The sequence below is a fragment of the Pseudophryne corroboree genome, chromosome 4 (assembly GCF_028390025.1).
Source record: "Pseudophryne corroboree isolate aPseCor3 chromosome 4, aPseCor3.hap2, whole genome shotgun sequence".
Classification (NCBI taxonomy): domain Eukaryota; kingdom Metazoa; phylum Chordata; class Amphibia; order Anura; family Myobatrachidae; genus Pseudophryne; species Pseudophryne corroboree.
Window position 1 is genome coordinate 62336185 of NC_086447.1, and position 27288 is coordinate 62363472.

The 27288-nt window shown below is 43.3% G+C and overlaps 11 non-coding genes across 11 annotated transcripts; all 11 read left to right on the forward strand.

Moving 5' to 3' along the window:
• The first annotated feature begins 7578 nt into the window (after positions 1 to 7578).
• On the forward strand, positions 7579 to 7650 carry TRNAA-CGC (transfer RNA alanine (anticodon CGC)). The gene has a single exon. It is a non-coding gene; the product is annotated as a tRNA-Ala (tRNA).
• Positions 7651 to 20484: 12834 nt separating this feature from the next.
• On the forward strand, positions 20485 to 20556 carry TRNAA-UGC (transfer RNA alanine (anticodon UGC)). The gene has a single exon. It is a non-coding gene; the product is annotated as a tRNA-Ala (tRNA).
• An 875-nt stretch (positions 20557 to 21431) lies between these two features.
• TRNAA-CGC (transfer RNA alanine (anticodon CGC)) lies at positions 21432 to 21503 on the forward strand. The gene has a single exon. It is a non-coding gene; the product is annotated as a tRNA-Ala (tRNA).
• Positions 21504 to 21856: 353 nt separating this feature from the next.
• Positions 21857 to 21928, forward strand: TRNAA-UGC (transfer RNA alanine (anticodon UGC)). The gene has a single exon. It is a non-coding gene; the product is annotated as a tRNA-Ala (tRNA).
• Positions 21929 to 22803: 875 nt separating this feature from the next.
• TRNAA-CGC (transfer RNA alanine (anticodon CGC)) lies at positions 22804 to 22875 on the forward strand. Its single transcript has one exon. It is a non-coding gene; the product is annotated as a tRNA-Ala (tRNA).
• A 353-nt stretch (positions 22876 to 23228) lies between these two features.
• On the forward strand, positions 23229 to 23300 carry TRNAA-UGC (transfer RNA alanine (anticodon UGC)). Its single transcript has one exon. It is a non-coding gene; the product is annotated as a tRNA-Ala (tRNA).
• An 875-nt stretch (positions 23301 to 24175) lies between these two features.
• On the forward strand, positions 24176 to 24247 carry TRNAA-CGC (transfer RNA alanine (anticodon CGC)). Its single transcript has one exon. It is a non-coding gene; the product is annotated as a tRNA-Ala (tRNA).
• Positions 24248 to 24599: 352 nt separating this feature from the next.
• Positions 24600 to 24671, forward strand: TRNAA-UGC (transfer RNA alanine (anticodon UGC)). The gene has a single exon. It is a non-coding gene; the product is annotated as a tRNA-Ala (tRNA).
• An 875-nt stretch (positions 24672 to 25546) lies between these two features.
• On the forward strand, positions 25547 to 25618 carry TRNAA-CGC (transfer RNA alanine (anticodon CGC)). The gene has a single exon. It is a non-coding gene; the product is annotated as a tRNA-Ala (tRNA).
• A 352-nt stretch (positions 25619 to 25970) lies between these two features.
• On the forward strand, positions 25971 to 26042 carry TRNAA-UGC (transfer RNA alanine (anticodon UGC)). The gene has a single exon. It is a non-coding gene; the product is annotated as a tRNA-Ala (tRNA).
• An 875-nt stretch (positions 26043 to 26917) lies between these two features.
• Positions 26918 to 26990, forward strand: TRNAA-CGC (transfer RNA alanine (anticodon CGC)). Its single transcript has one exon. It is a non-coding gene; the product is annotated as a tRNA-Ala (tRNA).
• Positions 26991 to 27288: the final 298 nt, after the last annotated feature.

Sequence of the window (27288 nt, forward strand, 5' to 3'; positions counted from 1 at the left end):
CCCCCCTGGTATCCCCCCAGCACACTAAAATTATCTGTCATCAGTACCAGGATCAGCAGCCCCCTGTCATCAGTGCCGGGTTCAGCAGCCCCCCTGTGATCAGTGCCGAGATCAGCGGTCCCACTGTCATCAGCACTGGGATCAGCACCCCTCTGTCATCAATACCAGGATCAGAAGCCCCCCTGTCATCAGCAGTCCCCCTGTCATCAGTACCAGGATCAGCAGTCCCCCTGTCATCAGTACCAGGATCAGCAGCCCCCTGTCATCAGTACCAGGATCAGCAGCCCCCCGTCATCAGTACCAGGATCAGCAGCCCCCTGTCATCAGTACCAGGATCAGCAGCCCCCTGTCATCAGTGCCGGGATCAGCAGCCCCCCTGTGATCAGTGCCGGGATCAGCAGTCCCACTGTCATCAGCACTGGGATCAGCAACCCCCTGTCATCAATACCAGGATCAGAAGCCCCCCTGTCATCAGCAGTCCCCCTGTCATCAGTACCAGGATCAGCAGTCCCCCTGTCATCAGTACCAGGATCAGCAGTCCTCCTGTCATCAGTACCAGGATCAGCAGCCCCCTGTCATCAGTACCAGGATCAGCAGCCCCCTGTCATCAGTACCAGGATCAGCAGCCCCCTGTGATCAGTGCCAGGATCAGAAGTCCCCTTGTCATCAGCAGACCCCCTGTTATCAGCGCCAGGATCAGAAATCCCTCAGCGGCCCCCTGTCATCTGTGTTGGATCAGTGGGAGCCCCTGTCATCAACGCTGGATCAAAGGGAACACTGTGTCAGGTGGGGCAGGAGCCGGCAGGAACACGCTGTCCATCTTCCCACCTGAAGCAGTGGCAGATCCAGGGGGATAACACTCCTCTATGCTCAGTGATGGTGTGCTGGGCTGAGTCTCCTGGAGAGTCCCTGCCAGGTCCCCTGTGGTCCACAACCTCCCAGAAAAGCAGTACAGTCTCCCCTACCCCCCTGCCCACCCCCCAAAACAGCAGCACAGTCTTCCTTGCCCACCTCCCCAACCTCACGGAAAAGCAGCGCAATCTCCCCTGCCTGCACCCCCCTCACACATTCCGAAGCTACCGCAGATCATAAATTATGGAAATGTTTTCAAGTGTAAACTATATTTATAGAACTGTGCTCTTGCAATATCTAAATATAGAAAATAAGAATGCAGACACACTCTCCAAACAGTACTACTCAGAATAATTGTACAAATTTAGCAATTTAGCATCAAGTAAAAGTGAGGCTCTTTGAATAATTTTGGCCAGAAGTATGGGCCTACCCACCACATCCCGGTGACCTAAAAAGGTTGGTCCCTAACATACTAAAGGTTAACGTCCAGGGTGTGGGACACGGGATCCGGTCTGAAGATCGACAGTGTCTAGGTCGACAATGTTTAGGTCGACCACTATAGGTCGACAGTCACTAGGTCGAAATGGATGGAAGGTCAACAGGGTTTCTAGGTCGACATGTGCTAGGTCGACAGGTCTAAAGGTCGACATGAGTTTTTCACATTTTTTTTGAATTTTTTCATACTTAACGATCCACGTGGACTACGATTGGAACGTTAAAGTGTGCCGAGCGAAGCGGTGCACTAATTTGGGATCCCGGTCACTCTACGAAGAAAACGACACAAAAAAAAAAAAAAATCCTCATGTAGACCTTTAGACCTGTCGACCTAGCACATGTCGACCTAGAAACCCTGTCGACCTTCCATCCATGTCGACCTAGTGACTGTCGACCTATAGTGGTCGACCTAAACATTGTCGACCTAGACACTGTCGATTTGATGAACCACACCCGTGGGACACCCCCAGGCTGGCCCTACCAAACCGCTCAATGCACCACACTAATGAGATATAACAAATAAAGGTGTCAATTTACTAAGCCTTGGATGGAGAGAAAGTCACTGAAGATAAAGTACCAGCCAATCAGCTCCTAAATGCTATGCCAGAGGATGTGTTTGAAAAATGACAGTTAGGAGCTGATTGACTGGTACTTTATCTCCAGCGACTTTATCACCATCCAAGGCTTAGTAAATAGACTCCAAAGTATTAAGCCCCGTATACACGGGGGAAATGTGTGCTGAGCGATCTAGCAGACTGCTCAGCACACATCTCTCCCCCCTGCTCAGCACTCATGCATGCTGAGCGAGGAGACGATGACGGGGGGGACACTCATTTCACCCAGCGGTGAAATGAGTAATCACTAGATATGGCATTCATGACAAATCTAGAGCCGGCGATAGTGACGCTCAGGACTGCGCATCGCTGTCGCCGGCACCCTACACACGTATTTAAGCACGGATCTCTCCATGTGTACCCCCCTCAGAGGGTGTTAGATAAGTAAAAAACAGCTGCTATGTATTATGAGTGTTACATGAGTGAGAGATAATAATAAATGTGGTAAAACTGTTACATTGCTAAAAAAGAAAAAAAGAAATAAATAGGTGTTTATAATTAGGATCTCTTGCATTTGCAAACTGCATACTGAACAAGGGGGATTAGATCGACACCACTTAAGTCGACAGTCATCAGGTCGACCACTATTGGACGACATGCATTAGGTCACCATAGTCATTAGGTCGACATGGTCATAAGGTTGACATGGAAAAAGGTTGAGGTGAGTTTTTCAAAAAATTTTCATTATTTAAAAATTTTCATATTTTATGATCCGTGTGGACTACGATTGGAACGGTAACCTGTGCCCAGCGCAGCGGTAGGGGAGAGAGGCACCTTGCCCGAAGAATGGCGAGCGAACACGGTGCAGTAATTGGGGTTCCCCATCACTCTACGAAGAAACGACACCCAAAAAAGTTGACCTCAGGTTGACCTTTTTCCACATCGACCTAATGACCCATACCCGAACAAGACAATATTAATGGCAAGACCTGAATTTAGCACTTTACAGCACCCTATTGATTTTTTTATTTATTAATGTAACACTTTTAACACATTTATTATCATCTCTCACCCGTGTAACACTCTTAACATATAGCAGCTGTCTGGCCTAAATTATGCAAAGAACCTCACTCTTACTTGATATTAAATTAAAATAATTATCACAATGATTATGATTATTAATGTTTAGAGAGTGTGTCTGCATTCTTTTTTTCTGTGTATGGCACTACAAGTCTCAGCATGGTAGTTACTCTCATTATGGGGGTCATTCCGAGTTGTTCGCTCGCAAGCTGCTTTTAGCAGCTTTGCACACGCTAAGCCGCCGCCTACTGGGAGTGAATCTTAGCTTATCAAAATTGCGAACGAAAGATTAGCAGATTTGCGAATAGACACTTCTTAGCAGTTTCTGAGTAGCTCCACACTTACTCGGCATCTGCGATCAGTTCAGTCAGTTTCGTTCCTGGTTTGACGTCACAAACACACCCAGCGTTCGGCCAGACACTCCTCCGTTTCTCCAGCCACTCCCGCGTTTTTCCCAGAAACGGTAGCGTTTTTTCGCACACACCCATAAAACGGCCAGTTTCCGCCCAGAAACACCCACTTCCTGTCAATCACAATACGATCACCAGAACGAAGAAAAAACCTCGTAATGCCGTGGGTAAAATACCTACCTGCATAGCAAATTTACTTGGCGCAGTCGCACTGCGGACATTGCGCATGCACATTAGCGACTAATCGAGAAAAAAATAACGAGCGAACAACTCGGAATGACCCCCTATGTTTGGTTCGTGTGTGCAGTCCATGGTCCCACTTAGGTATCTAGTAGGTTCATGTCAGTTAATTACAATGTATGGCTAAAATAACAGCTCTACTACAAACAATAAATAGTGCCCCCATCTCTTAATAAATCCTGAATATAATGGTACATAAACATATGATTACTGGCATATGTATAGAAGAATCCTAGTCTATTTAAACATATGATGAATAATTCAGCTATTCTACCATTTGTTTGGTGGGTGATCTACCATTAAAATCATTCTGGGAAACAATCAACAATTTCCTAAAAGACCATTATCAAAAAAATCATAGATTAGAACCAGTAACAGAATGAAACATTGTGTTTATATCTATGATACTCTGTAACCTGATATTGTGACTAGATCAGTGTATGAGAATACCTGGAATTGTTGTTTTTAAATAACTATTCAAAACATGCAGAAATAGGCAGCCATTGGCCGTCTGCTTCTATGACATCACACGTTGGAGAGAAGTTGTCTGGTTGGTTAGGTGTGGAGCACCATTTTAGTTGGGCGGTAGGTCAGTTGGAGAATTGGAGGAAAGCTGGTCTGATGTATTGCCTGCATAACTGTCATTTTTCACTAACAGCATGTAACATGACTGTGGATGAAAAATAACAGCAGATTGACTGGTACTTTATCTCTTTCTACTTTTTCTCTCTCAAAGTCTTAGTAAATCTCCACTTTATCTCTCCCCAAGGGTTAGTACATCTCCCCCTTAGTCAGCAAGGCCCCAGACACAGAGCCAAGCCCTCAGGAGGGTGCTAAACACAGCCGTCACCCAGATGAAAGCTCCTTCTCTTCCACCTAGAAGCAGTAGCGGATCTTGCCACGGGCAAGCAGGACTTTTGCCCGGGGCGCCACCTTCCGGAGGGCGCTGGCGCCATCTGGAGGGCGCCGCACCATGGCAAGATCCGCCACTGCGGCCCGCTGTATCCCCTGTCCGCTGTGTCCCCCGTCCGCTGTGTCCCCCGTCCGCTGTGTCCCCCGTCCGCCTCCGCTGCCCGCTGTGTCCCCCGTCTGTGCCTCCTGTGAAGGGAACTAGACGCGTAGCGTCTATTTTCCCTTCGTGGAGAGGACCTTTTGCTGTGCGGTGCGCGATGACGTCATCGTGCACCGCTCAGCATTCAAGCGGCGCTACTAATGTACAGGGGGCGTAACTGACCATGCCCCCTGTATTAAGCCACGCCCCGTTTCCTGCCCGGGGTGCAGAGCGGGTTTGAACCGGCCCTGCCTAGAAGATGTTGGAAAAGGACTATATAAGCGAATCTTGTTTTACTGCAAAGAGCCGCTCAGTGCCATCAAACCAATCTGACACAAACAGTGCCACCTCCGCCGCACTGTAGCATTCCCTCTTAACTGATGGAGAGTGAAGGGGAGCTAAAGCCAAGCGGAGACGCCAACCAATGACCTTTTAGACTGCAAATGAGTGGCAAATGATGCAGACAATCGCCATGCTCAAACATAGTGGAGCAGAACGCTGAGGATGGGGAACCTCAGTGAGTGACAGCTATGGGGTATCCATTAACAATAGAGGAGGAAGTAGATGAGAGCCCGTGCTGGGAGCTGTGGGGCTATTTTTGAAAGGCGCATGTGCAAAGAACGTTATGTTCTCTGAATACCCACATTGTTATCATGGAAAGCAGAAAATAACTAATCTGCTATAATAGACCATTTATCTTAATAGATTGTTGCTTATTTGACCATTTACTAAGCCGCAGCTCCTATCTCTGGGCTCAGTATAATATGCCGACGGATGCGATGCCAGCGGTCAGTATACCGACTGTGGCATCCTGACCATCTGAATCCTGATCGCTCCGTGGAAAGTACCCTAACCCTCCCATGCCCCATACCCTAACCCTCCCTTGTGGGTGCCTAAACCTAACCTTCCCCGGTGGGGCCAAACCCTAACCCTCTCTGGTGATGCCTAAGCCTGCCTTCCCTGCTGTCTAAACCTAACCCTCCCTGCTTGGTGATAACCCTAACCTCCCTTTATAAGTGCCTAAACCTAACCCTCCTTCCTCCGTACCTAAGCATACCTTTCCCACTCCTGCACCCTAATCCTAACCACTCTTTTAATGCCTAAACCTAATGTCACACCCTCCCTCACACGGTTTGATGCGGGCATGTCACGCTGGAAGAACATTCGGGATTCTGGCTGTCGGTATTTTGATGCCGGTATCCCAACCTCCGTAGGGATTTAGACGCTGAGCTACTGGCGTCTCTTGGGATTCGGTCCTTTGGAATATTAAGTACATCCTGTGTAAATGTAGCACTGCTGCTCAGGATTAAGGTGTGCCTTATTGTAAAGGGTTATGTAAAATGGATGCATTCTAAAAAAAAAAATGTATCAAAAACAATTAGTTCAGCCATTTACGACCTCATGTGAATGAATGGTTCTTTTAGACTGGGTATATCAATCCCCTACAGCTCCTGCGCTACTCTGCTCCTCTACATTGAAGCACTTTTGGTATGAAGCATGTGTTCTCAAACTGTGTGCTGTGGCACCCTAGGGTGCCTAAGGACTAGAGGTTAAAGTGAGCCAGAACGGGGCCGAACTGCGTTCCGTCACTTCCATTTGGAGACGGAAACAGTTCTGCCTCCTCTCCGGCTAACCTAACCCAGGAGGGACATGTGGGATGCGTTTCATCCCACAATGCACTGGGACTTTCTCAAGACAGTCTTGAGAAAGTCCCAGTGCATTGTGGGATGAAACGCGTTAACCAGAGCGGCAATTGCTATCCCTCAGACTTCCTCCTACCACCTATTGAGCCCACCACAGCTCTTTACACAGATCGTGCCACTGGACTAAGTTTGTACAGCCAGATCAGTTCCATCAGCAGCTATCATTACCACCACCGGGAAAGCCATAGCGAGCAGGTGCTTGTGAGCAGACAGCGGCACCCACGGTCAGATCACCTGGTGCTATTGGGAAACACCATACGGAGGCACCCGTGACCAGCCAGAAGTCCCACCAGCGGTGAGTGCATCACCATCGGGAGACAGGGCCGTGCAGTGGAGATACATGTGGCTGATTGATTAGAGGCACCAAGAAGGGTAATTATACCAGTGTATAGTGCTTGGACAAACGTATTATCCAGGATGACAGCAATTGCAGCACTATTATATATATCCAGCTCCGAGGTGCATATCAGCTACTAATGATACTATTTGGACACAAACAGCCGCTGTGAACATCATTGTTTCAAATTGACTAAAATAAATTATTTTTGCTCTTTGGGGTAGGATAAAGTCTGGGAGTTTGCCAATAGTTACTATATCCAAACTACTTTATACTATTATAGGAATCAAATTACTTGTTTTAATGTATGCATTTGAAGGAGAGATCAAATAATTGACATTATCACTCTCCTTTGAATTTTACCATTTTATTGTTGTTTATTGATGTATATTTTTGATGCATATTTCTGATTGTGACTGCACAATAAATGTGATATTATATAAATACAGGCCTATCTAATATTAATACTTAAAACGTATTCATTTCTGAGGACCAATGGTTATACTAACTTTAAGCACAATGTGAGCCTATGGAGGATGGATGTGGGCTTGAATGTCGAGGAATTAGTGATCAATCAATGCATGAAAAGATATACACATATCAACTCTGTACAAAATACCCGGTGAAGCCTTAGTCAGCAATGCCCAGGAGGCAGTCATAGCCAGCAATTTAAAGTGTGGAATGATCATCTACTTGCATCCTCATCAGCTGTGGAAACTATGTTGTCCTCGAACTCTGGCAAAGTGTAATGGTTTTTATTGCTTTATACTCTGAGATGACCCTTAGAACACTAGAAAATAGTAGAACTTAAGTACAATGCAAAACTGCAATCGAATGAGTACCACACTTTTTCACAGGGGATGTAGCTCAGTGGTAGAGCGCATGCTTCGCATGTATGAGGTCCCGGGTTCAATCCCCGGCATCTCCATATTTTGCAAAATGTAGATTCTTTCTTAACTCTATGTAACCTCTCCAGATCAACAAATGCATTAAAAAACTCTAGAGCAGGCATTCCCAACCACGGTCCTCAAGGCACACCAACAGTGCAGGTTTTAGTGATATCCAGGCTGCAGCACACATGGTTAAATCAAAATAACTGATGTCAAAGTCAGAAAAATATCACGCTGCACATTGCCATATATGCACCTCATGCGTGTGCCCGCTGCACGGGCATGAAGCTCTCCCGTGCGTGCGTATACTCGCGGTCACGTGCACTTGCAGGCGCACGGTATGCGCATTTACGGTAGAGTTTGTGTGCGTCTAGCGGGCGACTCAATCGTAACATATTTTAGTCATATAATGTATTTTGTAGATTATGGTCCCTTTGATAGAATCTGAAAGTTTAGTTAATATAGCATGTTCGGGGACAGAGAGATTCCTCTTTGTTTGATACGAAGGGTCAGACAGGGGTTACACAGTGGTGTTTAGTATCCATCGGAAGAGAATATAATTAGCAATATTCCGGTGTTGGTTTGAAGCGGATTACTCGCTCGTGCGTATAGTTATGGACATAAGAAGTTTATGGACATTTACTATATTTGCACTTTATTACCCATGCGGCGGGAAACCCAGTTTCCCTCCCACCTGAGCAGTTTGAAATAGTCACAGCCCACCTGTATGAACCAACCTATGACCTTTTGTTATAATGCAGAGACGAATTCCTGTGTCCAATGAACAATAAGAATGTAGGGACCATTGTACTGTACTGTGTGTAAGTGTATATAAAGACAAGCCGATCTGGGCCAGCTCTCTACTCTTCTCAACGGTTCTCATCACTGATAATCGGGAGCTGGATATCCAGAAAGGCGCTTGCGATTGTTCCCCTTGTGCGTAAGTTCTCTGCAACCATATTTATCTCCTATTTTGTTGTAAGCCATTCTCTCTCTCCTTCCCCCTTAAATGTAATTGTGTCTTTGTTGTATTTTAAACGTGTAGTAACTCGGTTAGGTATTTTATGTTAGTTTGGTAGTGTATAACTTGTATTGTGTATTCTTTTGCGATTGAACGTTCATTCATTCCCTTAAAAGGTGTTAGACCCTTAGACCGGTATTTGAGTGTTTATTATATTGCAAAAGGGTTCTCAGAGCGTAAGAGTCGCTCATACAGCTTTTAAACTAACAAGGTTACACTGTGTTGCATTTACACCTTATCACTGTTACAAAGGTTTAACTCTGTGAGCATCAGCGCCGCTCGTGATCTCCTCGTGGTCTCGAGCGTCCGCTACGCTGATAGCGTATCATTACGGTAATCGGCAGCCTATAGCGTGCTTGCCTTTACGCATTAAGCCGTGAGCGAACGTGCCGCTCGTGCGTCTCGTCCACGGCTAAGCGTCCGCTACGCTGAGTACGTACCCTTACGGTACCACTTACTCCAATAGTGTACTGAGTCTCTTAACCTTTTAGCGTGTTTAATATAGGATATATATTAGGCTTTATCAATTGGGGACTCGCCCGCTCTTCACATATCTGCACTAGGTAATTTCAGCAGACATTATCGGTCAGCAAAAGGCGGGAGGTAATATTCCTCGTAGTGCTGACCAGATAAGCGTCTGCTTCGCTTAGTAAGGAGTGCTGAAGGAATCCGGAACCGGAAGGTAAGAACAGTACGTTATTGTCTTTTAAAACCTGTTTAGTTTCTGTTTTGCGAACGTACGTATAAGCACACACACCTGTATTCCTTGTTTAGTATTATTTGTCCGTACCTCATTCTCCTGATTGCCACACACTAGTGATAACGTGTTGAGACATTTGTTGTTATTAATAGTTAAAAGATAAATATTTAAGGGAATAATTGTAAAAGGCACGCACACAGTCTCGCCTAGAAAACAAGGGAGATTTGGGTGGTGTCAGTGAATGATTACTGTTAAAGATCATTCACATTGATAAACGTGTAGTGTGTTACTGTGGACGTACTTGGTCTGCGTACACGTGTCCTTACAAGGGCAGGGCGTACGCAACGCAAGGGTCGACGCACGGAGCGTATATCACGCAACGGAGCGTACGGATACACCCACATAATACAAACCGCACGATAGTATTGTTTTAATAGGCGATAAGGAAGTAACGCGAAAATAACACAAATCTATCTCAAATCCAAAAGTTTAAAGTTAAAAGAAAAAGACTTTCTCTGTTGTAATTCTTCTGGGTTAGACTATTACTGAATGAAAGGAATTCTGTACAGAAATAAGAGTGTTCGAATGTAAGAGTGTGTATATATAAGATTTCTCTTTTATTACGGAAGTGGGAACCATAGGCCAGTAGAAAGAGGTACACCAGCGAGAGTGATAGCGTGGGGTGGCTTGGGAGGCGTCCCTTGTTAATCTCGACATATTTATGAGCAGTAGAGTCTGCTGTACATAACAGACCAGGAGGTCAAGGACCAGGAGGTTCAGGTACAGCAGACTAGAAGTAGAGAAGCACAACCGAAGAGGGTTGGTGCGAGACCCATATAGGCCAAAGAAGCTCATTGCTGAAGGAATTCGCAGCCGAAATTTTCGATTCCACTGATCGTTCCGCACATAAGATTAGTTGCTTGTGTGCAGATACGATTGTACCGCATATGAATGTGTGCATTAGCGTGTCTTGAATTCAGAAGAACGCTACTTGCACATTGTTAACGTGATTTGTGTAATTTTTTTTATTTTAAGGGAAGTAGCCTGATCACTCAGGGACATTCCAGCGACTGATACTTGCTGGGGAGGGTAAGACACTCCCACACGCCTGAGCAAGTAGACGTACTTAGGTGCCCTAGGTTGGGTACGGAACCTCTGGGAACTTTGGTCGCCGTATTGGCCAGCGTGGGCGGAGTTAAGTGGGCGGACCTCGTTGCAAAACCCCCACCGCAGCCTTACCCCGAGCATCTTGGTTTTTGTAAGGGTTGCCGAAGACCCTGATTTAAAGTCAGAGGTAGTGAAAGCAGCACCTGCAGAGATGGGGGCCAGTTGTTCAGGTAAGGGGCGATCAACCCAGGTTCAGGTTGATTTGGTAAACCGACCAATCGGGTCGGCAAGGTATATCATGTGTGAGAAATATGGTCATCACACAGAAATGTTGTGCAATGAATGGGAAAGGATGACTGTGCATGACGGGGAAAAGTTTCCCCGGGTAGGTAGTTTTAACCCAGAAGTATTACAGAATTTAAGGAGAAGAGTTTGCCTGATTAAATCTTCAAAAAGGCGTATTAAACATTATGATTATTTAACATTGTGGCAACAGGAAGGTGAAATACAAAGGGGGTTGGCGCAAGCCACTGAATCTAACCCTATCAGGAAACTGATAGCCACTGCACCTCCACCACCGTACATACCTGGAGAGAAATTGGTTGCAGAGAATGGCACTCAGGATCATGTTAAATGTATAGAAGTTAAAGATAATGTAACCAAAGTAATTAATGCTAACACTAATCCGTGCAAGTTGTACCCTGTTTTGAACTTTCCCCAGGATTGTGACCAAGAGGATGAGCCCACAACAATATCAGCACTCTCCCTAGCAGCCACCATATCAGAAACAGCAGTAGGCACGACCCAACCCGTAAGATTAGTATCAAAGGCCCCTAGCGGAGGGACAGGTGAGGTCGTATCGACTGATAAGTACGGCACCATACACTATGCTGAAACCATTTCACCACATGTTGTAGAATCTACTCAGAATGATGTTGTTGGACTTAATCCTGTTAGGGTAATAGCAGTGCCAAATGGGAAAACTGACACTTCAGGAGCAACTCCTGTCAGGAACATCGCCATGCACTGTCCCTTTTCCCGAGCAGAATTAAGATCAATGATGTCTGAATTCTCTGATCCTAGGAAAGACTTAGTTGCATGTCAAAAGTATATTAGGGAGCTAGGAAATTCTGCAGAGCCAAATAACAAAGATTGGAGGACAGTTTTGAGGGCATGTTTACCCCCCAGTGTTGATCCGTTAAAGTTTATCGCTGATTGCAAGTTAGATGAGGAAGTACCACTAACAGACGAGTATAATCAGGATAATGTAAAGAGAATCAACTTACAGTTAGGGGTATATTTTCCTGCAGTTGTAAAGTGGAATAAAATCTTTACGATAAAACAAAAAGAAGGTGAATCCACACCAGAGTATTTTCACCGGGCTCTGCAGGATATGGCTAGGTACACTGGTATAGATGACATTAAAACTAATGTACACCACAGGGAAGTAGCTGTTTCAGTATTAATGGACGGTCTAAAGGAGGTTTTAAGAAATAGAATACAAACCACTAGGCCTGATTGGAGAGGTATGTCGGTGGATGCATTGGGAGAGGCTGCTGCTGGGCATGATCGGAATATCATCAGACACAGGGAGTCACAGAGTGATAGATTAATGGTTGTAAGCATACAGGCCCTCACTACCCGGCCACCTCAGCCCAGAACTGTGACCCCTGTGGGTAAGTCAAGAGGTGTAAAATGTTATAGTTGTCACAGAGAGGGACACATGTCACGTGATTGTAAAGCAAGACAAATACAAAATTCATATCAATCCCCTAGACAATGACCTGATACGAGACATTGGGATCAAGGACCGAAAGGGCGGAGCTATGAGCCACATGCAGGGGAAACAAAAAGGTACCCCCCAAGAAGAGACTGGCAAATCTCTGATAGTTCCCATCTACCCCCACCACAAGTAATTGCTGCCAGCGCGATTCAGGGAGGTCACCATACCCAATAGGGGTGTGGCCACACCTGTAATCTGCAGCCAGTTAAATTGATTGCAAGTCTTGGAAGTGAACCCGAGATCACAATTGATGTAGCTGGTAAATCATTAAATTTCCTTGTAGATACGGGGGCGGCCAAATCAGTGATAAATTCGACAGTGGGCATGAGAACCACTGGTAAGACAATTCCAGCCATGGGAGTAACGGGAGTAGTACAGCACTACCCTGTTAGCAAACCAGCAGAGATTACAATAAGGCCCTTGCATACCAAGCATTCCTTTTTGCTGGCTGCATCGGCACCGACTAATCTCCTGGGAAGAGATTTATTGTGTAAAATGGGGTGCGTCATTTATTGTACTCCTGAAGGTGTATTCTTAGACATACCTGAGAATCACGCTCAGGAAGTACGAGACATGCTAGACTCCCCATCAAAATTAATGTCACATACCGTTATGATAAATAGGAGTTCATCCCAGGTAGAAGAAATGACATCCCAAATACCAGAGTCACTTTGGACTAAAGATGGACAAGACACTGGATTAATGGCAAACGTAGCTCCAGTCGTTGTGCAAGTAAAAGATGGTAGGATAGCTCCAAAAATCCCACAATACCCTCTGAAGCCAGAGGTGGAGTTAGGAGTATACCCCGTAATAGAGCGCTTGCTACAACAGGGCATTCTGGTAAGAACATCCAACACTGCCAATAGTCCCATCTTCCCTGTGAAAAAGAGTGGGGGGAGGGGTTACAGGCTAGTGCAGGATCTAAGGGGGATTAACAAAATAGTTGAGAGTCAGTTCCCCGTAGTGCCAAATCCAGCTGTCATCCTTATGCAAATCCCTCCCACTGCGAAATTTTTCACTGTTATTGACCTCTGCTCCGCCTTCTTCTCGGTACCTCTGCACCCTGACAGCCAATATTTGTTTGCATTCACATACAGAGGAGTCCAATACACATGGACTCGATTACCACAAGGTTTCATAGACAGTCCAAGTATATTTTCACAGGCTTTGCATGATTGTTTACAGTCTTTCCAACCAGAGAGTGGATCAATATTGATACAGTATGTGGATGATCTACTACTATGTTCAGATTCACTGGAAGCGTCCCTGAAAGATACGAAACAGCTCCTGTTTCATCTTTCAGACACAGGACACAAGGTCTCCAAAGACAAGTTGCAATTATGCCAGACTAAAGTAAAATATTTGGGACACTGTCTGACACAGGGACTGAGACACCTGACCGCTGATAGAATCCAAGCAATTCGAGACATGACTCTGCCATAAACCCAGCAACAGATCAGAACGTTTCTAGGAATGTGTGGGTATTGCCGTAACTGGATCCCAGGTTTTTCCATGCTAGCATTACCTTTGCAGGAGATGGTCTCATCAAACAAACCTGATCGGATTTCGCATACAGACGAATCCGAGATGGCATTTGAGAGACTTAAACAGTGCCTAACGCAGGCACCAGCATTAGGTATGCCAGACTATGGGAAACCCTTTGAGCTGTACGGAACAGAAAGTGCTGGTTGCGCGGCAGGCGTCCTAACCCAAAAGCACGGTGATGCCAGCAGGCCGGTAGCATACTACAGCGCTCAGCTAGGTACGGTAGCGCGATCCCTCCCCACATGCTTGCGAAGTGTCGCTGCGATAGCATTGCTAGTAATGAAAAGCGAAGATGTAGTGCTAGGACACAACCTCACAATCCATACACCACATGCAGTGTCAGCCTTGCTGAATTCGGCTCAAACTAGACACGTCTCATCAGCACGGTTTACAAGATGGGAATTGGCATTAATGGCCCCCGTAAACATCACCATAAAGAGATGCAGTGCATTAAATCCAGCAACGTATCTCCCAGGTGTGCCTGGACAGGCACAAAGGGTGGAGGATGAGAGTAATAGTGAAGGAGGATTTAAGACAGGGGATGACACGCATGATTGTATGGAATATTTGACCCAAAATTTCACGGCAAGGCCTGACATCAGTGACAACCCACTGGAAGATGTAGATCTTACTTTCTACACTGACGGTAGTTGTCACAGACAGACGGACTCGGGAGACTTGTGTACTGGATACGCAGTCGTAGATGACCAAGGCACCATAGAAGCAGAACCGCTAGGCCCACCTCACTCAGCCCAGGTTGCTGAACTGGTTGCCCTAACCAGAGCATGTGAATTGGCTAAGGGCAAATCAGCCAATATCTATACCGATTCTAGATACGCATTCGGAGTAGTCCATGATTTCGGAGCACTATGGCGCCTCAGAAATTTCATGACGGCAGCTGGTACACCGGTAGCGCATGCAGCCCACATCAAAAGGCTTCTAACAGCGATACAGGAACCCGACAGAGTGGCTGTTATCAAGTGTAAAGCACATACATATAGCCAAGACCCGGTATCACTTGGTAACAGCCGAGCAGACGAAGCTGCTAAGTTAGCAGCTGGTACCCCCAGACAAACAGACACCACACAACTGATAGTATTTAATACCGTCAACACACAGAAATTGTGTGAAATGCAAAATTTGTGTTCCACACAGGAAAAGGCAGTTTGGAAGGCAAAAGGATATGGCCAGGAGTCCTCAGGACTCTGGACAGATGGGCAGGGTAAACCAGTGGCACCCAGAGCATACCTTCCAAGTTTAGCGGAAGCAGCACATGGGCTGACTCATCTAGGCAAGGAAGGGATGTGCAAGTTGGTAAGAGCATATTGGTGCGCCCCAGGATTTTCTTCCCATGCGGGAAAAAGGGCAATGACATGCCTCACCTGCTTGAGGAAGAATATCGGAAAGGCAATACCAACAGAACCATCTCATATCCCACCTACAGGCAGCCCTTTTCAGGTAATACAAATTGATTTCATACAATTACCCCCTTGTCGAAATTTGAAGTATGTACTAGTTTATATAGATGTGTTTTCAAATTGGGTTGAAGCATTTCCTGCGGCCACAAACACCGCTATGTTTACTGCTAAGAAAATTGTGCAGGAATTTGTGTGTAGATACGGTATCCCTAGAATAATTGAAAATGATAGGGGTACCCATTTTACAGGTGATGTCTTTCAAGGAATGTGTAAGTTGATGGGAATTGATAGTAAGCTGCACACTCCGTACCGCCCCCAGGCGAGTGCGAAAGTAGAAAGAGTGAACAGCACTATTAAAAATAAATTGAGCAAAGTTATGGCAGAAACAGGATTGACATGGCCAGAAGCTTTACCCATTGTATTATACAGCATCAGAACCACTCCCAGGTCCCCTCTTAATCTGTCCCCTTTTGAAATTCTGTTCGGTCGACAACCGCATGTTATGATTAACCCTCAGGATGATTTGAAGTGTGACAATGAAGTGACTGTAAAATACCTGGTTAAGATGAGTAAACAGCTAAGGAATCAGAATGACAATTTGAAGTTGGTGATTCCTGATCTGCCAGATAGTAATTGTCATGACATTGAACCTGGGGATTATGTAATGATACGGAATTTTCTACGCTCAGGTTGCCTTATTGACAGATGGGAAGGACCATACCAAGTCTTATTGATTAGCACGACAGCATTGAAGGTTGCCGAGAGAGAGACTTGGGTTCATTCGTCCCATTGTAAGAAGGTTGCTGATCCAGAGAGGTCCCGTGATAAAGAACAGACGGTAGAGGAAGTTGTATCACTGGAGTGTCTGTTTCAGGAGGACTGAGACGGCACCTGAGCATTGAGAATAATAAGATCGGAGGCAGTTGTCGATTCCCTGTTCCCTTTTATTGTTTTTCTCCACTTCCCATCCCATCTCCCTCAATTATTTCTTTCCCCCTTCTCATTCTTCTCCATTTCCTCCTATAAGATGGACTTGCCCCAAGAGACTGTGATATGGATTTTCCTGTTGACCATGATGTTAACCAGAGCAGTCTGTTCCGGCGAGAGTGCCATGGAGGTCGAGAGAGGTTCTGGAATGGGTTCTGATGACAGAGATGGAGGCGTAGATTTCCAAGAACAACATAATCACCGAGCAAAGGCGAGTATCAGAAAACGATCCGATAGCATTGACGATAGGAGGAATTGTGAAGGATTGTTAGCTGAAGAGAACTGTATCTGTAGACTCTGTGACAGTGTAGTTGAGGATGGGTGCATCAAGAAATGTCAGTCCAGTTTTAATATCCACATGGACCGGCATCCATTGAGTGACTATCACTCCTTAGTGGGTAAAGTGTTAAATCAGACAGATTGTTGGGTATGCTCTCAAGTACCTCAAGGCCATAGCAAATCAGGATTAGTGCCATTCCCTTTAACTATAGGGGAGGTACTTGAGCTAAGTGGTGGGAGGCCGGTGGACAGGAGGTTTAATATCTCCAGTCCTCCTAGTTTGAAGCTCCACCAATATCATGTGGATAGATCCCTAGTATGTTTTAACATTTCCAATCCCCGAAAGCCGGGAAATTGGGAAGTGTCATGGAATAACCAAACCATGACCTTTTCATACAGAGCCGATAGAATGCCTACAGATACAGAACTTATACGCCACATAGCCGGTAGTGGAAAATATTTCCGATATAGGTATACCCTAGGAAGTAGGATCATGAGAGTTGGAGAAGTATCACCAGGATACTGTGCACATATCGTACAAACTGATACGTGTACTAAACAGATGGGAGAATTAGGGTTAGGAGATTTCGTATGGAAAATGTGTAATATGGTTATGTCCTACTCCGTCCCATATGTTCTCCCCGATGATGCATATTTCATATGCGGGAGGAAGGCGTATAAGTGGCTTGCCCCAAACTCAGAAGGGTTATGTTATATTGGAAAAGTACTGCCTGAGGTAATGACCGTATCTCACACTAAAATGAAGGATATTCACCGCAGTGCCCAAGCTCCTTATACTCACACTCATTACGAGCACATCGTTAAACGGCATCTGATAGAAAGACCAGAGCATCCGGCCTCTGACCTGATCCATGAATCCACCGGGATTCAATTTCTAATCGCGTTAGATATCACTCGTACCGCCAGAGGAGTGATAAATTATAAATATATATCTGCGCTTGCAAATTTATTAGACAATATCACTGAAATGTATGATGACACATTCAGGTATACCGGAAGGGAGCTCCAAGCTTATAAAACAGAACTGGTTCAGCATAGGATGGTTCTTAATTATCTCACGGCAGTGACGGGTGGATATTGTGTCACACTGGCAACGCAGTACGGCGTAAAATGCTGCACTTATATTACAAATAGCACTGAGGACCCGGTCGAGGTCATAGACCAAAAGATGGACGACATTCTCCAATTAAAGTGGGAGTTCCGCAGGAGACACAATCTCACCCTCGCTGCTGTGGGTAATGAGCTGACCGGTTGGGTGTCATGGTTGAACCCACGAAATTGGTTCTCTGGTTTAGGAGAATGGACCCAAGGTATTATCATGGATGTAGGGAAATTTCTTTTGTGTATTCTGGGTGTCACCATATTGGTCGGTCTGATATTTAGATGCGTTCGGGTTTTAACAAAGTGTAAACGTAGCGCCCGAGTGATGAGTTTAAGAAGTGAAGATACTGTAATAACAACGACTGATTTGGTTTATGACCCAACGATAGAGACAATGTTGTGATGAAAATGTGATTCCACGGTCCGTTTCTTTCACCCGTTTCTCCTTTGTTTTCCTCCAAGGTACAAAGACATCCGCTTGGAAGAAGAATTTGACAACCTTTTACACAGACAACTGATGGACTATGCCATAGACCCCCATATCCCTAGTAACTTTAACTTTACGCTAGCCCAACACTTTTTGTAAGTCTATGGACATTGAAAAAGCTTTTTGCACACCGTTTATAGCAAAAGCATCGGGAGACTACAGTCAACATGTACATCGAGACAAGACAAGACAAGACAAGACACAAGACAAGACCTCAATCGGCAAATGTATATTAAACTCACATAGTTTATGACTGCATTTACCATAATTGCTCCTTATCTTCATCTCTACAACCTTCAGGTAATAACACACATAGTCGATAGGGAATATAGGCACAGATATCAGCACTCACATATCCCCCCATTCATGTATCATCAACTAAAATGTGCTCCTCCATTTTGTTGCAACCAAAAGCCGAAAAGAGCTCGGTAAAGTTTGACAGTCCATCCACAGACCCGTACCACGAGATAAGAAGGAATTCAAATGTATACTTCGCAATACCTCGAAGCTTGATTTAAAACACGTACGGCACGATGATACATGACCCCTCAAACATGGACTCATACATACATGCTTCAACTATCTCACTAGGTCATACCGTTTTCCCACCTTCTTCTCTTCTCCCCTACCCAATCATAGAAATGTATTATACATGACATATATTTTTCTCTTTTTGAACTGTTTTAGGAAGTGGCAGTTATTGGTGACTGCCAAAGGGTGGACTGTCAAAGTCAGAAAAATATCACGCTGCACATTGCCATATATGCACCTCATGCGTGTGCCCGCTGCACGGGCATGAAGCTCTCCCGTGCGTGCGTATACTCGTGGTCGCGTGCACTTGCAGGCGCACGGTATGAGCATTTACGGTAGAGTTTGTGTGCGTCTAGCGGGCGACTCAATCGTAACATATTTTAGTCATATAATGTATTTTGTAGATTATGGTCCCTTTGATAGAATCTGAAAGTTTAGTTAATATAGCATGTTCGGGGACAGAGAGATTCCTCTTTGTTTGATACGAAGGGTCAGACAGGGGTTACACAGTGGTGTTTAGTATCCATCGGAAGAGAATATAATTAGCAATATTCCGGTGTTGGTTTGAAGCGGATTACTCGCTCGTGCGTATAGTTATGGACATAAGAAGTTTATGGACATTTACTATATTTGCACTTTATTACCCATGCGGCGGGAAACCCAGTTTCCCTCCCACCTGAGCAGTTTGAAATAGTCACAGCCCACCTGTATGAACCAACCTATGACCTTTTGTTATAATGCAGAGACGAATTCCTGTGTCCAATGAACAATAAGAATGTAGGGACCATTGTACTGTACTGTGTGTAAGTGTATATAAAGACAAGCCGATCTGGGCCAGCTCTCTACTCTTCTCAACGGTTCTCATCACTGATAATCGGGAGCTGGATATCCAGAAAGGCGCTTGCGATTGTTCCCCTTGTGCGTAAGTTCTCTGCAACCATATTTATCTCCTATTTTGTTGTAAGCCATTCTCTCTCTCCTTCCCCCTTAAATGTAATTGTGTCTTTGTTGTATTTTAAACGTGTAGTAACTCGGTTAGGTATTTTATGTTAGTTTGGTAGTGTATAACTTGTATTGTGTATTCTTTTGCGATTGAACGTTCATTCATTCCCTTAAAAGGTGTTAGACCCTTAGACCGGTATTTGAGTGTTTATTATATTGCAAAAGGGTTCTCAGAGCGTAAGAGTCGCTCATACAGCTTTTAAACTAACAAGGTTACACTGTGTTGCATTTACACCTTATCACTGTTACAAAGGTTTAACTCTGTGAGCGTCAGCGCCGCTCGTGATCTCCTCGTGGTCTCGAGCGTCCGCTACGCTGATAGCGTATCATTACGGTAATCAGCAGCCTATAGCGTGCTTGCCTTTACGCATTAAGCCGTGAGCGAATGTGCCGCTCGTGCGTCTCGTCCACGGCTAAGCGTCCGCTACGCTGAGTACGTACCCTTACGGTACCACTTACTCCAATAGCGTACTGAGTCTCTTAACCTTTTAGCGTGTTTAATATAGGATATATATTAGGCTTTATCACTGAGCAACTAATTAAGTCACCTGTGCTGAAGCCTGACACTGTTAGTGTGCCTTGAGTACCGTGGTTGGGAATGCCTGCTCTAGAGAAACTGGAAAAGTGTCAATCAAACTATGAAAAATGATTGACCAGTCTATAAAATGTGATGTTGCTCAGTGGTAGATTATATTCCCCAGAATCTGTGTTTCCTCATTGAAATAAAAGTTATCATATGATACCTACAGTATCCTTGAAATCTATACAGCAAGGTATAATTGCTATCTTTGCTCCGTGCTCTGAGTTTAACCTTAGAACAGTGTAACTAGTAGAACTTGAGTACTATGCAGAACAGCAATCGCTCGGTATCAAAACACTTCAACTAAAAAGAGGATGTAGCTCAGTGGTAGAGCGCATGCTTTGCATGTATGAGGCCCTGGGTTCAATCCCCGGCATCTCCATGTTTTGCAAAATATAGATTCTTACTTATCTATATGTAACCTCTTCAGAAGAGCCCAAGACCAATAAATGCATGAATGCACTCTACAGTAATGGGCAAGAATTAACACCAATTATGAAAAATAATTGATCATTCTATTAAATGTGATGTATCTCAATGGTAGATTATATTCTGTGGATACTGTGTTTCCTTATTTAACCAGCAGTTACCATATCATACCTACGGACATTCTCCAAACACTGATGTCAAGTATATGGTAATTATGAAACAGAGTTTTAATTTCACTGGGAAATGAACTATAAAAGCAGTAGTTTCATAAAAGAACAAATCACACGATACAGCAAAACTAATTGATTAAGAAGGACAGACATCTTTAAACACATTGTGAACCTATGGAGGATGGATTTGGGCTTGAATGTCAAGTAATTAGTGATCAATCAATGCATGAAAAGATAAACACATATCAACTCTGTACAAAATACCTGGTGAAGCCTTAGTCAGCAATGCCCAGGAGACAGTCATAGCCTGCATCCTATGTGCCCTTCTTCCAAGTTCTGACACTGCTGATAAAACAGAATGTAAGACTGTCCTCTACTTGGCAATACTTGATCAATATCCATGCCATTCATTACATAAGGTAGGGGATTCTGATGATAACCCAGACTCCGGTGAAGAAGTCTAACAGCAATTTAAAGTGTGGAATGATCATCTACTTGCATCCTCATCAGCTGTGGAAACTATGGTGTCCTTTAACTCTGGCAAAGTGTAATGGTTTTTATTGCTTTATACTTTGCGATGACCCTTAGAACACTAGAAAATAGTAGAACTTGAGTACAATGCAAAGCTGCAATCGAATGAGTACCACACTTTTTCACAGGGGATGTAGCTCAGTGGTAGAGCGCATGCTTCGCATGTATGAGGCCCCGGGTTCAATCCCCAGCATCTCTATGTTTTGCAAAATGTAGATTCTTTCTTAACTCTATGTAACCTCTCCAGATCAACAAATGCATTAAAATACTCTAGAGAAATTGGAAAAGTTTCAATCAAACTATGAAAAATTATTGACCAGTCTATAAAATGTGATGTTGCTCAGTGATAGATTATATTCCCCAGAATCTGTGTTTCCTCATTGAAATAAAAGTTATCATATGATACCTACAGTATCCATGAAATCTATACAGCAAGGTATAATTGTTATCTTTGCTCCGTGCTCTGAGTTTAACCTTAGAACAGTGAAAGTAGTAGAACTTGAGTACTATGCAGAACAGCAATCGCTCGGTATCAAAACACACCAACTCAAAGGGGATGTAGCTCACTGGTAGAGCGCATGCTTTGCATGTATGAGGCCCTGGGTTCAATCCCCGGCATCTCCATGTTTTGCAAAATATAGAGTCTTACTTATCTGTATGTAACCTCTTCAGAAGAGCCCAAGACCAACAAATGCATGAATGCACTCTACAGTAATGGGCAAGAATTAACACCAATTATGAAAAATAATTGATCATTCTATTAAATGTGATGTAGCTCAGTGGTAGATTATATTCTGTGGATACTGTGTTTCCTCATTTAACCAGCAGTTACCATATCATACCTACTGACATTCTCCAAACGCTGATGTCAAGTATATGGTAATTATGAAACAGAGTTTTAATTTCACTGGGAAATGAACTATAAAAGCAGTAGTTTCATAAAAGAACAAATCACACGATACAGCAAAACTAATTGATTAAGAAGGACAGACATCTTTAAACACATTGTGAACCTATGGAGGATGGATTTGGGCTTGAATGTCAAGTAATTAGTGATCAATCAATGCATGAAAAGATAAACACATATCAACTCTGTACAAAATACTTGGTGAAGCCTTAGTCAGCAATGCCCAGGAGACAGTCATAGCCTGCATCCTATGTGCCCTTCTTCCAAGTTCTGACACTGCTGATAAAACAGAATGTAAGACTGTCCTCTACTTGGCAATACTTGATCAATATCCATGCCATTCATTACATAAGGTAGGGGATTCTGATGATAACCCAGACTCCGGTGAAGAAGTCTAACAGCAATTTAAAGTGTGGAATGATCATCTACTTGCATCCTCATCAGCTGTGGAAACTATGGTGTCCTTGAACTCTGGCAAAGTGTAATGGTTTTTATTGCTTTATACTCTGAGATGACCCTTAGAACACTAGAAAATAGTAGAACTTGAGTACAATGCAAAGCTGCAATCGAATGAGTACCACACTTTTTCACAGGGGATGTAGCTCAGTGGTAGAGCGCATGCTTCGCATGTATGAAGCCCCGGGTTCAATCCCCGGCATCTCCATGTTTTGCAAAATGTAGATTCTTTCTTAACTCTATGTAACCTCTCCAGATCAACAAATGCATTAAAATACTCTAGAGAAATTGGAAAAGTTTCAATCAAACTATGAAAAATTATTGACCAGTCTATAAAATGTGATGTTGCTCAGTGGTAGATTATATTCCCCAGAATCTGTGTTTCCTCATTGAAATAAAAGTTATCATATGATACCTACAGTATCCTTGAAATCTATACAGCAAGGTATAATTGTTATCTTTGCTCCGTGCTCTGAGTTTAACCTTAGAACAGTGAAAGTAGTAGAACTTGAGTACTATGCAGAACAGCAATCGCTCGGTATCAAAACACACCAACTCAAAGGGGATGTAGCTCAATGGTAGAGCGCATGCTTTGCATGTATGAGGCCCCGGGTTTAATCCCCGGCATCTCCATGTTTTGCAAAATATAGAGTCTTACTTATCTGTATGTAACCTCTTCAGAAGAGCCCAAGACCAACAAATGCATGAATGCACTCTACAGTAATGGGCAAGAATTAACACCAATTATGAAAAATAATTGATCATTCTATTAAATGTGATGTAGCTCAGTGGTAGATTATATTCTGTGGATACTGTGTTTCCTCATTTAACCAGCAGTTACCATATCATACCTACTGACATTCTCCAAACGCTGATGTCAAGTATATGGTAATTATGAAACAGAGTTTTAATTTCACTGGGAAATGAACTATAAAAGCAGTAGTTTCATAAAATAACAAATCACACGATACAGCAAAACTAATTGATTAAGAAGGACAGACATCTTTAAACACATTGTGAACCTATGGAGGATGGATTTGGGCTTGAATGTCAAGTAATTAGTGATCAATCAATGCATGAAAAGATAAACACATATCAACTCTGTACAAAATACTTGGTGAAGCCTTAGTCAGCAATGCCCAGGAGACAGTCATAGCCTGCATCCTATGTGCCCTTCTTCCAAGTTCTGACACTGCTGATAAAACAGAATGTAAGACTGTCCTCTACTTGGCAATACTTGATCAATATCCATGCCATTCATTACATAAGGTAGGGGATTCTGATGATAACCCAGACTCCGGTGAAGAAGTCTAACAGCAATTTAAAGTGTGGAATGATCATCTACTTGCATCCTCATCAGCTGTGGAAACTATGGTGTCCTTGAACTCTGGCAAAGTGTAATGGTTTTTATTGCTTTATACTCTGAGATGACCCTTAGAACACTAGAAAATAGTAGAACTTGAGTACAATGCAAAGCTGCAATCGAATGAGTACCACACTTTTTCACAGGGGATGTAGCTCAGTGGTAGAGCGCATGCTTCGCATGTATGAAGCCCCCGGTTCAATCCCCGGCATCTCCATGTTTTGCAAAATGTAGATTCTTTCTTAACTCTATGTAACCTCTCCAGATCAACAAATGCATTAAAATACTCTAGAGAAATTGGAAAAGTTTCAATCAAACTATGAAAAATTATTGACCAGTCTATAAAATGTGATGTTGCTCAGTGGTAGATTATATTCCCCAGAATCTGTGTTTCCTCATTGAAATAAAAGTTATCATATGATACCTACAGTATCCTTGAAATCTATACAGCAAGGTATAATTGTTATCTTTGCTCCGTGCTCTGAGTTTAACCTTAGAACAGTGGAAGTAGTAGAACTTGAGTACTATGCAGAACAGCAATCGCTCGGTATCAAAAACACCAACTCAAAGGGGGTGTAGCTCAATGGTTGAGCGCATGCTTTGCATGTATGAGGCCCCGGGTTCAATCCCCGGCATCTCCATGTTTTGCAAAATATAGAGTCTTACTTATCTGTATGTAACCTCTTCAGAAGAGCCCAAGACCAACAAATGCATGAATGCACTCTACAGTAATGGGCAAGAATTAACACCAATTATGAAAAATAATTGATCATTCTATTAAATGTGATGTAGCTCAGTGGTAGATTATATTATGTGGATACTGTGTTTCCTCATTTAACCAGCAGTAACCATATCATACCTACTGACATTCTCCAAACACTGATGTCAAGTATATGGTAATTATGAAACAGAGTTTTAATTTCACTGGGAAATGAACTATAAAAGCAGTAGTTTCATAAAAGAACAAATCACACGATACAGCAAAACTAATTGATTAAGAAGGACAGACATCTTTAAACACATTGTGAACCTATGGAGGATGGATTTGGGCTTGAATGTCAAGTAATTAGTGATCAATCAATGCATGAAAAGATAAACACATATCAACTCTGTACAAAATACTTGGTGAAGCCTTAGTCAGCAATGCCCAGGAGACAGTCATAGCCTGCATCCTATGTGCCCTTCTTCCAAGTTCTGACACTGCTGATAAAACAGAATGTAAGACTGTCCTCTACTTGGCAATACTTGATCAATATCCATGCCATTCATTACATAAGGTAGGGGATTCTGATGATAACCCAGACTCCGGTGAAGAAGTCTAACAGCAATTTAAAGTGTGGAATGATCATCTACTTGCATCCTCATCAGCTGTGGAAACTATGGTGTCCTTGAACTCTGGCAAAGTGTAATGGTTTTTATTGCTTTATACTCTGAGATGACCCTTAGAACACTAGAAAATAGTAGAACTTGAGTACAATGCAAAGCTGCAATCGAATGAGTACCACACTTTTTCACAGGGGATGTAGCTCAGTGGTAGAGCGCATGCTTCGCATGTATGAGGCCCCGGGTTCAATCCCCGGCATCTCCATGTTTTGCAAAATGTAGATTCTTTCTTAACTCTATGTAACCTCTCCAGATCAACAAATGCATTAAAATACTCTAGAGAAATTGGAAAAGTTTCAATCAAACTATGAAAAATTATTGACCAGTCTATAAAATGTGATGTTGCTCAGTGGTAGATTATATTCCCCAGAATCTGTGTTTCCTCATTGAAATAAAAGTTATCATATGATACCTACAGTATCCTTGAAATCTATACAGCAAGGTATAATTGTTATCTTTGCTCCGTGTTCTGAGTTTAACCTTAGAACAGTGGAAGTAGTAGAACTTGAGTACTATGCAGAACAGCAATCGCTCGGTATCAAAAACACAAACTCAAAGGGGGTGTAGCTCAATGATTGAGCGCATGCTTTGCATGTATGAGGCCCCGGGTTCAATCCCCGGCATCTCCATGTTTTGCAAAATATAGAGTCTTACTTATCTGTATGTAACCTCTTCAGAAGAGCCCAAGACCAACAAATGCATGAATGCACTCTACAGTAATGGGCAAGAATTAACACCAATTATGAAAAATAATTGATCATTCTATTAAATGTGATGTAGCTCAGTGGTAGATTATATTCTGTGGATACTGTGTTTCCTCATTTAACCAGCAGTTACCATATCATACCTACTGACATTCTCCAAACACTGATGTCAAGTATATGGTAATTATGAAACAGAGTTTTAATTTCACTGGGAAATGAACTATAAAAGCAGTAGTTTCATAAAAGAACAAATCACACGATACAGCAAAACTAATTGATTAAGAAGGACAGACATCTTTAAACACATTGTGAACCTATGGAGGATGGATTTGGGCTTGAATGTCAAGTAATTAGTGATCAATCAATGCATGAAAAGATAAACACATATCAACTCTGTACAAAATACTTGGTGAAGCCTTAGTCAGCAATGCCCAGGAGACAGTCATAGCCTGCATCCTATGTGCCCTTCTTCCAAGTTCTGACATTGCTGATAAAACAGAATGTAAGACTGTCCTCTACTTGGCAATACTTGATCAATATCCATGCCATTCATTACATAAGGTAGGGGATTCTGATGATAACCCAGACTCCGGTTAAGAAGTCTAACAGCAATTTAAAGTGTGGAATGATCATCTACTTGCATCCTCATCAGCTGTGGAAACTATGGTGTCCTTGAACTCTGGCAAAGTGTAATGGTTTTTATTGCTTTATACTCTGAGATGACCCTTAGAACACTAGAAAATAGTAGAACTTGAGTACAATGCAAAACTGCAATCGAATGAGTACCACACTTTTTCACAGGGGATGAAGCTCAGTGGTAGAGCGCATGCTTCGCATGTATGAGGCCCCGGGTTTCTATCCCCGGCATCTCCATGTCTTGCAAAATGTAGATTCTTTCTTAACTCTATGTAACCTCTCCAGATCAACAAATGCATTAAAATACTCTAGAGAAATTGGAAAAGTTTCAATCAAACTATGAAAAATTATTGACCAGTCTATAAAATGTGATGTTGCTCAGTGGTAGATTATATTCCCCAGAATCTGTGTTTCCTCATTAAAATAAAAGTTATCATATGATACCTACAGTATCCTTGAAATCTATACAGCAAGGTATAATTGTTATCTTTGCTCTGTGCTCTGTGCTCTGAGTTTAACCTTAGAACAGTGGAAG